The sequence below is a fragment of the Danio rerio genome, chromosome 19 (assembly GCF_049306965.1).
Source record: "Danio rerio strain Tuebingen ecotype United States chromosome 19, GRCz12tu, whole genome shotgun sequence".
NCBI lineage: Eukaryota > Metazoa > Chordata > Actinopteri > Cypriniformes > Danionidae > Danio > Danio rerio.
Window position 1 is genome coordinate 14,570,094 of NC_133194.1, and position 13,297 is coordinate 14,583,390.

A 13,297-nucleotide genomic window follows, 5' to 3' on the forward strand; every position below is an offset into this window, starting at 1 on the left:
ATGAATTAACATTAAAGTAATGTAAGAAGTTATATGAGGGAAGGCTAACTAGCTAACAATGTTGCCTTCAAGTACACAGTTTAAACCAACATCAATGTAACCTAATACGCAGACTTGCTTTAGAAACCCTCAAAAACATTTGAACACATTTTACTCACTCGTTGTAGATTCTTATTTATGGCTTAAAACATCAGACTCTGCATCTGAACATCTAAGCGGAGAATGGAGGTGTAAGAATGGGTTTTAACCACAGCAGTTCAAAATACTTCCGAATCAATGTTTTTAAGGAGCATGATAAAGTGCAATGTTCAAGGCTGAATCCTGTAAGAAAGCATTTTCATAGTTACTGCAGTTATTACACTGGAGCCACAAGGCAATTCAATACTCCTGTTTGTAGTTTTAACTGCAGGTATATTGAAGATAGCACAGTTTACCACTATTAGGAGATGAGACTCATTCAACATATAAACTCAAGTACCTTAAAATTAATGAATTTTAGCATACAGTTAATTCCTTTTTTATTCTTGACATGCGGTCTAGAATGCATCTTTGGCTTCTTAAACCTCAGACCTGAGTGTCAGACCTAACCATAACCCTAACCTACAGTATGAAAATCATGTTTTAAGGAATTACTCAGTATATTTGTACATGTTGTATCACGAAATACTATTTGGTATATGGAAATGAAAATGTGTATAACACAAATATAACAAATTTGGAAATGCAAACAGGATCAGCAATTATTAACTTTTATTGCTATTAGGCTGCTAAGCCACCATCATAGGAAGTTAGCAGTTGCAGGCCTTGTATTAACAATACAGTTAGTTCACTTGTGTTATGAACAGATGAGTTTTTGTTACGTGAAGACCATTGATTTTTGCTCTTTAGTGATTTTTGTTTTCTCAGATAAAATGGTTGAGGTCTTTCCTGTCCTGATATTCAACATTATTCCTCTCTGTGATCAAACTTTATACAGGTCACACAAAGCATGTTTTGTTTGCCTGAGGGTTGATTGCTGGGATCATCTGAGGTTTGAGGGTTATTAAGACTCGCTAATGCTTCTACACCATTCATCTTTGCTGCCCTACGGTATGGCATCACCTTAATTTACTGAAATGGGTAATGCCGAGTTCAGACTGCATGATTTTCAAAGTAGTCGTGTCACAGATGTTTTCACACTGCATGACTATCTGGGCTAGCGTTTCGTCGCTGCTTTGTTTACACTGCAAGATGGATCGGTGACAGGGGGTTTCACACTGCATGACTTTACTATAGGGAGAATCGCCGACATCGTCGTCCAAACTACGTCTCACTGCCAAAAACACGCATTATATCTTTTGTTATTAACTACATAATGTGAAAGAAGCCTTTAATGGGATAGAACATGTACATATTTGCTCACCTGGGTTTAAAGGGAATTAGCCATTTCTCCTTAACGTTGATAATAAACTAATTTCTTTCTGTATGAAACGTCAAACAGACACGGTTGCTCCTGTGTCCTGTCAAACCTCCACTGGTTTTTCCTCCATTTCGTGGGTCCAAATAAACCGAAAAAGAGCGCTTTTACCTTCTCCCCCAGCCTCCCGCTGGCCTGCAGCAGGTATACACACACACACACACAAGTGAAAGCTGCTCTCTCATTGGCTGTAGGCGATCGCTGATGTTATTTTCAGTCAAAACTCAATTCACACAGCATGATTTGAATCGCCGACAGCTCCAGATATTTAGCACGCCAAATATCTCGCAGGCATCGGCGACTCATCGGCGATTCTCTCAGATCGCGTCGTTGATAGTTCATACTGTGTGATTGTCACTCACGTGCATGAGCACCGATTTGCCTGTGATTTCAGGCATTTGTCGGCGATTTCTCAAAACCTGTCGGCGAGCCGAAATCGGGGCTAAAATCACGCAGTCTGAACTAGGCATAAACTTATTTGAGCTTCATCTGAGAAGTGAACATGCTTTTCAATCCCACCGCTGTTAAGCATTTTGGCAGACACAAACTACTGTGCTTTTAGCATAGCTTTTAAATCTGCAATGGTGTATTTTTGACTTCTGCATTTTTCAGCCAGAGCTAATTCAATTCAATTCAGCTTTATTTGTATAGCGCTTTTACAATGTAGATTGTGTCAAAGCAGCTTCACATAAATGGTCATAGTAACTGGAACAGTGTAGTTCAGTTTTTAGTGTTTAAGTTCAGTTCAGTTTAGCTCAGTTCAGTGTGATTTAAAATCATTACTGAGAGTTCAAACACTGAAGAGAAAATTCATCGATGCGTAGCTCTACCAATCCTGAACCATGCGAGCCAGTGGCGACAGCGGAGAGGGAAACTAACTGCTAACAGCTAACTGTTTAGCTGGTAAATTATCAAGCTTTGTCTTGAGATCTAGAATTTTTGCCTATGACTTTTCTGCCTCTGATTTGTGAACATCATCAAATTCTTCTCATCTAGCCGTTATAATTGAAGGTATTTCTTACATCTTGTTATGCAATCCTGAGTATCACATGTAATGTGAAGCTGCTTTGACACAATCTACATTGTAAAAAGCGCTATACAAATAAAGCTGAATTGAATTGAATTGAATAATGTAGTGCTTTAATTATATCAACACGTTTTGATTTCTTTCCATATTTGTTATTTATATTCCACGATGCAAACAATGTACAGTCTGAATCTGTTAACTCAAGTCCTTCTTTGCTAAGTTTGCACAATGTAGGTTCAACTTTTTTGGTCCATAAAGCAAACAATCACTTTCTTTAGAAATTAACCTATCCATCCTTGAGGAGTCAATCTGAAATTTACCAAATTGAACAATTGAAATTTATTATTCATTCATTTTCTTGTCGGCTTAGTCCCCTTATTAATCTGGGGTCGCAACAGCGGAATGAACCGCCAATTTATCTAGCACATTTTTACGCAGCGGATGCCCTTCCAAACTAAAACGAATTACAGTCTTGTAATTTCTGTTTCATGCAATTTAAGCAAATGGAGGAACAATGAAAGCAGACTTACCCACACTTGTGGTTAGAAGGCCAGTTTTAATCCATTCACCAGGTCAGCTGTGAAAATCCAGCTAAGACCGGCTAAAGTACATTTCAGAAAACTTACAGCAAAGGATCCCGGTTTCTTGCACCATCTGTAAGAATGGGTTTTAACCATAGCGGTTCGAACTGTTGTTCTGCCGAATGACTAAAAAGTAATCAGCATTATGGCAAAAAAACTGTGCATTTCTAGTCAAATCATTCGTCTGTAATTTTATACTAAAAACGAAAATAAGGGAAGTATTAATAGCTATAAAATATAGGAGAGTGTTGATATTATGTGATTGAATTGGATTGCAATATGGAACAATTAAATGTTGATGTTGTAAATCAAAAGTAATTCACAAATACTTGAAAATTAGATGATTTAATGACAATAATTCTCTATGGTTACAGCTGAATTAATTACAAAATAACTGTATAAAATTACAAAATATGTATAAAATATAAAATATGTATAAAATATAAAATATGAAATGATAAAAAATTTGATATAAATTGTACCCTGCTTAAATTAAAATTAAAGTTACCTGAGGTAGAAGGAGAGACAAAGGGGAGGGAGAGAGAGACAAAGAGAGCAGGCCCTGAAGTTAGCCTGATTGCAGTAGAGTCAGAGAAGATAGACTCCAGGGGCCTCATGTACGAAGACTTGCGTGGAAATCTTACTAAAACATTGCGTACGCACGAAGCTGTAAATGTGCGTACGCAGAAAAAAATTCAGATGTATGAAACACTGCGTACGCCGAATCTCACGCATATTCTTTTGTACATCTGAATGAACGTGAAACTGAGCGCAACATGCACGAGCACAAAACCCCTCCCTGCCTCCTCCCCCGTATGAATATGCTAATGACTATGCTAATGGCAAAACCCAACGAAAAAGCAACGGCAAAATCAAGCAAAAAGAGAAACTTTGAACAGAATGTGAAATGGAGGTGCTGCTTTCGGAGGTAGACCGGAGAAAAGCGGTGTTATTTGCAAGTTTGTTCTCCGGAATTAACAACAAAAGAAAAAAATAGAGTGGGAGTTTAGCTGATACGGTTAACACAGTTGGGTCTGAACATCGCACTGAGTGCATTTAAAAAAGAAATAGTGTGGTTCATAACTGAAAAATGTTGCAGTACCCTAAGCGGTCTCAGTGGCGCACCTCATAAGAAGCATGAGATCATGTACAGACATATTCGAGCGTCAACTCGGCTCGAATCCAGCGTCTGATAAATTCTTTATTCTTTTTTCCCCCGCTACATATCAGATTTTGCCCACTATTTATCAAGAGAAAGACAAGTAGGAATCATCAATAAGTTTGTGCATCATATTTTATTTGCACATTTATTGAATGGAAATGTTTCTGATTCACGCATGCAAATTCATCTTCAGATAGTGTCTTTATAGCAATGTGTGTGCGGTAGATTGCTCAGATTACATTGCGACTGCTGCAATTTGCGCTTTAATGTTTAGCTGGTCAACTGTATGGTATGGAAATCTTACATACCTACTATATGAACCCGTCTCATACAGCTGCCATTGCAAGGATCAGACACTTTGTAGAGAAGAATTTAACACAACTGCCTCTAGGAGTCGCCAATGGAAATAAAACAGACACGCACAAAAAATGTGCGTACGCCTGCCAGAAAGCTGCTGTGAACCTGCGCACATTCCCACGTTCAGTTCATTGTTAGTAAATCCAAACGTGAGCGATTCTGAGCGTGAAACCTGGCGTACGCAAAGTTTTTGTGCGTACGCAGCGTTGATACATGAGGCCCCAGAAGAGGAGAGGAGCAGAGCAGGAGAGCGCAAAAACAGAAAAGAGAGGCCAGGAATAGAGCCAGAGCAGACTTTTTCTACCTATTTTGTATTTTTCTTGACAATGTGACTAAAGCCCAAATGCTGAGACTTTCAAACTGACCAATCAACATTTGACCACATCGTAAAACCCCCAAAGTCCACATACCAGGCCCTGATCTTATCAGTATCTGCCTTTGGAGTCAGTATGGACTAGGGCTGTGCAATTAATCGAAATCGATTTTGGCTTCTAACGATTATGAAAAACCATTAATCGAGATAAACGATTATTGCATCATATACTGCCCCTTTCCAGTTGTATATGTGTTGCTCTTAAAAGCGCGAAAGACCGCGTGCTTATGTGTGTTTGTGCGGCGCGCACACACAGTCATGCGGTCAGCATTTGATCTCATTCGCACACTGAGCAGAGAGTAGCACACTCATCTCATCTTAACGTGAGCCCTTTAATGGTCAAATAGGTGTCAAAACGTGGTGTTTAGTGATTATTCATATTAATCCTCATTTGTGTCATAAACAAACGAGTTGAGGATCAAAAGACTTGTGAAAGAGAAACCATTAAAGTGACAGCGCGCAATTCCTATTGCCGCCTGTTTTTATCATTGATCAAACAAAACGAGAAAATCCCTTACTGCTCGGGACTAGCTAAAGTGTTTTTCTTACAGTGAAGATGCTTAAAGCACAGTTTGTTTCATATTTTTATTGTATTGTATTTATTTCTCTTTCCTTTGCAGGGAGGAAAATAACTATATATACAGTTGAAGTCAGAATTATTAGCTCTCCTGAATATTAGCAACCCTTTTCCCCCGATTTCTGTTTAATGGAAAGAAGATTTCTGAACATAATAGTTTAAATAACTCATTTCTAATAACTGATTTATTTTATCATTGCTATGATGACAGCACATAATATTTGACTAGATATTTTTCAAAACACAAGCATTCAGATTCAAAGTGCGATTCAAAGGCTTAATTAGGTTAATTAGGCAAGTCATTGTATAACAGTAACTTGTTCTGCAGACAATAAAAAAATTTATTGCTTAAGGGGGCTAATATTATAGACCTTAAAATGGGTTTCAAAATATTTAAACCTGCTTTTATTCTAGCCAAAACAAATAAGCCTTTCTCCAGAAGAATAAAATATTAGAGGAAATACTGTTAAAATTCCTTGCTCTGTTAAACATAATTTGGGAAATATTTATTTAAAAAAAATTCTCAGGAGCGCTGATAATTTGATGATGACTTCAACTCGTTTTGAATAATTGTGATTAAAATTATGACCAAAATAATCATGATTATGATTTTAAACAAAATCGAGCAGCCATAGTATGGACCTTCTTAAGTCAAAAAGACATGCTTTGTCATATAAGCAAGTGCATATGATAATTTAGTCTCTTACAGAGGACACTAATTAGTAAACAAATGAAACACCTGGCTTCCTTTAAGGGCCAACATATTCTGAAAATGTTTTTCACAATTTTTTTGTTTTTGGAATAAGACGTGTGTCAATATCTAAATCATTGTTTTGTGCATTAAGTAATAAATGCACTTTTCTACATATAGCACAATAAAAGCCTCAGAGTAGATGGGACTGTAATGGTTGAACAGTAATTAACAATTTATTATCACAGTTATTACCTGTAATGGCTACATAAAGTAACTTACTGTAATTTATTCTTTGCGCTACACAATTTCATACAAATCCTGCTTGTTTTACAGTAAAAATACTGTTTCCTTTTATTACAGCAAAACACTGGCTATTTTACAATTACTTGCTGCATAGAAATATTATTTTATTCATTCATTTTTTTGTCGGCTTAGTTCCTTTATTAATTCGGGGTCGCCACAGCGGAATGAACCACCAACTTATTTAGTACGTTTTTATGCAGCGGATGCCCTTCCAGCCTCAACCCATCTCTGGGAAACATCCACACACACTCATACACTACAGACAATTTAGCCTACCCAATTCACCTGTACCACATGTTTTGAACACATAGAGAACATGCAAACTCCACACTGAAACGCCAAGTGAGCCGAGGCTCGAACCAGCAACCCAGCGACCTTCTTGCTGTGAGGCGACAGCACTACCTACTGCGCCACTGCGTCCCCTGACCTCCAACTATTCCAGCATATGTTTTACAAAGGCGAATGCCTTTCTAGCAGCAACCTAGTACTGGGAAGCACTCACATTAACACAGTGCGGCCAATTTTGTTTACCCAGTTCACCTAAAGCACATGTCTTTGGACTGTGGGGGAGCACTGGAGCACCAGAGCACCTGAAGGAAACCTACTCCAACATGGGGAGAACATGCAAACTCCACACAGAAATGCCAGCTGGCCCAATTAGGACTTGAACCAGTGACGTTCTTGCTCTAAGGCGACAGCGCTAACCACTAAGGCACCATGCCACCAATCATTAATTTACTCATTTTAAATAATCTTAAAAACCATATACTACTCTTAAATAAAAAAGGTTTGTAAATAATGCAATACTTAATTTAGAAATAAAAAAATGATCATTAACACAGAATGAAAACACAATTGTTAAGCACATTATACACGCACTAATAAGTCAAGAATACAGCATTTGCAGCTGTAGTTATGAACTGCTCAACAAATGATAAATTAACTATTCTCTAAGGCTTAATAAATGATTTAGGCCCAATCCCAATTCTTCCCCATAGCCCTTCCCCTTACCCCCCGTTTTGCACATGCCTGTGAAGGGGTAGTGGTGTTCCAATTCTCTTTAGCTTAAAGGTGCAGGGTTAAGGGCAAGGGGTTATACACCCTTTAAAATGACTTTTCAGGACCACTCTCGAAACCAAGGGGTAAGAAAAAATTTCCAGAGTACACCAGCAACAGCTGCACCAGGGCGTGAGGAGATCCACAAATTTGTATTTTTCGTCGTTATTATGAATTTGTACAACAAACAAACATATGTTTTAATATATTCATAAATACGTTTATGTTTTACCGTCATGCTTTAAAAAAAAAAAAAAAAGCTAAAATAAAAACCGCTAGATTTCGCAATCTATTCGCGATCTATAATCCCTAATAATAACTTCTGTACAGCAGTCTTACAACATTCTGACACTCAATGACACTCGAATACCCTGTCAATACAGGCTGTCAATGGGCATTTACAGTGTCTGCTATAATGTTAATGTTGTTTTTGGTGTGTTTACATAGATGAATTGTGTAAATGCACAGTACAGCTACGATCTTATTGCCACATTAGATCGTTATGATGACATAGCATATGCCTTCAGTGATCTCTTGAAGATAAATACCAAAACATTACACAACTGCAATAACTACATGAGCATGAGATCGCGATGGATGACGTGTGCTGGTGCTGTCGCTGTAGTGCTGTCCCAATTCTTAGGGGTAAATTTTAAAGGGGTAGGAGTACAAAAACAGAATTGGGATTGGGCCTTATAGTGTACAGTTATTATAAAGTGTTACCCACATTTTTTATTCAGAGAATCAGTTCATTAGCAGAGTCTCTGATATGTAAAACCAACTGTAAAATAATCCAGATACATTTGAAAATGGATGCTTTTCCCTGCGCTCTGGCCTGTCATCCACACTGATTTTCAAATGGATGCTTTTCAAAGACACAAACTTCTTCTTGCTGTGCTGTGCCTAATATGTACTATTCACTGCCACAGTGTTGCTATTATTTTGTGCAATCATCATATTGCACTCCTGGAAAGATGACAGAACATTTATTTGCTGTCCTGTGTAAAAACATGAGAGCAATTGCATTTCATATTATAGATCGGAATAGGAATGCTGATTGGGTGTGACAGATGCACACAAAAAACAAACTGATTACGCTTGAAGAATAGAAAAAATATTACTTTGTCTGCTCTCTCAGTCTCATCTCAGTGAGCTTTAATGAATTGTCAGGGAATAATTTAAATGCTTATCAGCATTTTGATATGGAGGAGAACCGTTTGGAAAACATTTGACATGCTAGTGTTCACGTAGAATTACATTCAAATGGAAATTTCTGTGAACAGCATCATTTTCCTAGTTGACAGTGGAGGTGATTTTATTATGTGAAGCAATTTCTCTGTTATCCAATAACACGATTAAAAACTGAAATAGCCAACTGAAAAGAGAAATGAGAAATATGTTCGGGTTGACATGGTGGTGCAGTGGGTATCGCTGTCGCCTCACAGCAAGAAGATTGCTGGTTCAAGCCCCGGCTGGTCAGTTGGCATATCTGTGTAAACTTTTGCATGTTCTCCCTGTGTTGGCGAGGGTTTAGTCTGGTTGCTTGGGTTTCCTCTACAGTACAAAGGCATGTGCTAAATAAGCTAAATTTACCATAGTGTAGGGTCAAAAGGAATAAGGGCGTAATTTTCTGCATGTCTTCAAATCTGAAAATATGATTTATTTTATAGTGTGAGTTGTTATCCAATGTGATACAAAGCTACAAACATGTTCATTTGGACAGAGTGATTTAATAAGATGTAGTGTTGTCAAGATACTGGAATTTCTAAATTCAATACCTTGCAAAATATTAATATTCAATAGGCTACTATTTTTTGTTCAATTGTTTTTCAACAGTAGTATCAAAAATAGTCCAAAAAATAAAAATAAAGATCTATATGCTAGAAATAAATAAAGGGATTAAGGCGACAAGAAAATGAGTGAATGAATGAATGCTAGAAATATGTTTACTTTAGATTTCTTTAGAGGGAGATTTTTTTTTCAGTTTTCCTCAAAATAAGTTGATGTGGGCATTGTACTATTTTAAATGCATGTAATGCCTGTTTTATTCGTACTTGAGCAAAAAATTACAAATGCCTCACAAAAGTAGCAGAACTCTCCAGCAAATCCCTAATATGTAAATAGATATGTAGAATAAATAGATGAATTACTGTGGTTGAATGAAAATAAGATCTGAATAAAAATAAAAAGGCTTTAACGGATAATTTATACAACTGCGACAATAAATGGTTTATGTTTGTTCCTCCAGCCATCTTAGGTATTTTTATAAGAAAGTCGATTTATAATTCAATGCTAACTGACATAACATGTACAGTAGAATATAGCTATAAAATAATATGCTACTATAATACTATATTATACTATATTACTATACTATAATACTATGCTATAATACATAAACTCACAGTGCTTTAATTATTACAGAAACAGATGGCTATATCTAGATAAATATTTTCTAGATATCTATCATATCTAGCTAGTACAATTTATGTTTTTTTGACTAATTTGCATGTATTTACATTTATATGACGCACATTTTATTGATTACAGTTATTTTATTTCAGCTGAACTACACACATTTTATACTGTGAAAACAAATAGAAACTATTCAGTATGGCGAAACAGTTGTATTATTACCTCATCAGCTTCAGCTCCTCAAAATAATGAATGAATGAAGACAGTGCTGAACAGCTGACTATTAAATCATGCAACCCAAATGTTGCGTTAAGTGGAATGTGCGTGATGTATGTGGTAATTTTAAGTACTTAGATAACAAAATAAATGTCATACAACCTATTTTTATTTAAGTACATCATATTCCAAAAGATCAGATGGTTTTGATAATACATCAGGGGTCCCTCGCAATGCCACTGTGTGGGTGTGAATGCAAGAGTGTACAGGTGTTTCTCAGTGATGAGATGCAGTTAAAAGGTCATCCACTGTGTAAAACACACAAGTTGCCAGTTCATTTCGCTGTGGCGACCCCTAATAAATAAAGGGTGTAAGCCGAAAAGAAAATGAATAAATTAATGAAATTGTCACATAACCAGCGATCGTTCGCCAGAGATCGCTGGTTCTCACACAACAAACCATGGACTAAACTTCCGCCTTTTCTTGCACTACATATTCATACATGCACTTCTCCCAGACACCCATGCTCATTCATCTAGACTGATTACATTCTCACCACCTGAGCCTTGTCAGAGACTGATTGCACTCACTACTTAAGCCACTCATTCACCTATCCAGTTTGCAGAGTCTTGTTTGCTATCAGTGATATTACAACACGGTTCTCCTTGTCTTGTTTCTCCATATTTAGACCCTAGCCTAGCTTATCCTTGTTCTCCTGTTTAGCCGCCTGCCTTTAGACCTATTGCCTGTTGATACGACTACGATTCTGGACTGCCTGTACATACTCGTTTGCACCTGTATTGACCATTGCTTGCCTGACGCTGAATAAACCTGCATTATGGATCTTACCTTCTGTTGTTAGTGTCATCCCCTGGCGTTACAGAAATATGTTTTTACTGGTTTTCCACATTATTTAAAAATCGTTTATCCATATAGCACTTCCCAAATTAGATTAAAAGATTTACAGATGTACTAAAACACATTATAACATTTATATATATATATATATATATATATATATATATATATATATATATATATATATATATATATATATACACACACACACACACACAATTAAAATGTTATAGAAGAAATGTTTTTTACAAGAAAATTTCAGTCTTTTTACTGAAATTTCAAGTCAATGTGTTGCTTATTGTTTCATGATATTTCATGAAACTTTAGAAATGTTTGAGAGAAAAATAAAAAAGCCCAAGAAAAACATCAATGGCTTATAATTCTACTCATTAATGTTATAGACAGTGATGAAATAGTATTAAAAAATCATACTCAAGTCAAAGAACCAGCTTTTACTTACCCAAAAATGTAGTTCAAGTAGCCTAAAAGTAATTGAGGTAAATATTACTTAAAGTATGAGTAAAAAATAGCCCTTTTAAAATTACTCAAGAGTAGAGAGTATGCTGATGTGTTTAAATGTAACATTCTGTAGTATATTTAGTTACTGTTTAAGACTATATGCCAATTTTCAGGCTGTCCAAACAGTCTCTGGGTCATTGTGCGTAAAGATTTTGACCATCTCCTTGGACACTTTTAATGCTTTCAAACAGTTTGCTGCATTTATATGGCACCCATGTTTTGAGGTTGCTCACTATGATGCAATTTACTTTATATGTGTGATTTGATTGGACAGGAATCACAGGACAGATTTTTCTACTCAGCCAATCACTATAGATAAAAGAAAAATAAAGTAATTACTGCAGGTGGAAGAAAAGTAGTGAAGTAAAAGTAGCAATACAGCACTAAAAATGGTACTCAAGGTAAAGTAAAAGTATTTTTTAAACTAAAATATCATTCCTGAGAAAAACTACCCAGTTACAGTAATTTGAGTATTTGTAATCTGTTACTGGTGGTATAATCTGGAAGATCATAACTCAAATGAACTGATAATAACCACTATTATTACTCATGCATCTTTTATGGCCTCATATTTATTGAGAATGTACTTATATTTGTACTCTCACTTGTTTTACTAAACGACTGCATGATACATTTTTCTTATGAATTCATTCAATGTTTTAAACCAAAAATGTTGTTTGTGCAAACAAACAAACAAACAAAGTAAAATACAAAAAAAAAAAAAAAACTCAGTTTGTACATTGCCATGTGAAAACTGTAAACATAAAAAAAAAACAGACAAAAGCTGGAGACGTTTGGTTCAGTAAGTTTCTGTAATGGAAGAGGAAGGAGGAGGGGAAGAGAAATTCCCCTGCTGTAATTATCCTCAGCAGTGTTTTTGTCAGGGGCCAACTTTTCCCCCCCTTATTAGGCTTTATGGCTCCTTCCGGGCAGGTATGCAGTCTCTCGTGATCTCTTCTCATTTAATTGGTCATTTACAAGATGGCTTCTGCGATTCTAACAGCTTGTAAAGCTAGCAGGCAAATCCCAGGCCTTTTTTGCCAAAAATTCAATGAGGAAGATTTGTATGTAGGAGGAGAGGAGGCAGAGGACGAAATCGCAGAACTCTTTTTTTGAGTGTGTGAAACTGAATATGATGTTTCAAACAACGGCAGAGCTGCCCAGCACGGTGCTACATTACACGGAAAATGTGTCTGCTGGTTGAAATTTTTCTAAACCCTTTAATGCTGCGTTATATGAATCCATGTTCCAGAGGGCAGGAATGTTTGTGATATTTTCATGTAGGCATGGGCCAGTATAAGTTTCTGACGGTATGATAATCTTGGATAATGACATAATGGACATAAATGTCTGAAAAAAAAAAAACTTTTCCCCCATTAAACACTATATATTTAATTTGAGAAACACATTTAAATATTTTGGAGCAGTGAACATGGCAGGCTATAAAATTCAAATGGATCATTGACCTCTGTTTTCTTCATTAGTTCAAAAACACAGATTTCTTTACAATTTAAAACGACATCTTTGGATATCTTTTCGGCTGGAGATACTACAATTGAGAAAAAAAATCTTATTTTGGCAGTTTTAAAACCTTGACTTTTTCAAACCGCTGTATACCTTGAAAATAATTATTGTCCAATGTCTATTTTCATGTGAGATCAGAGCATAGAAATACAAATGTGGAAATTGAATTTATAGTCAAG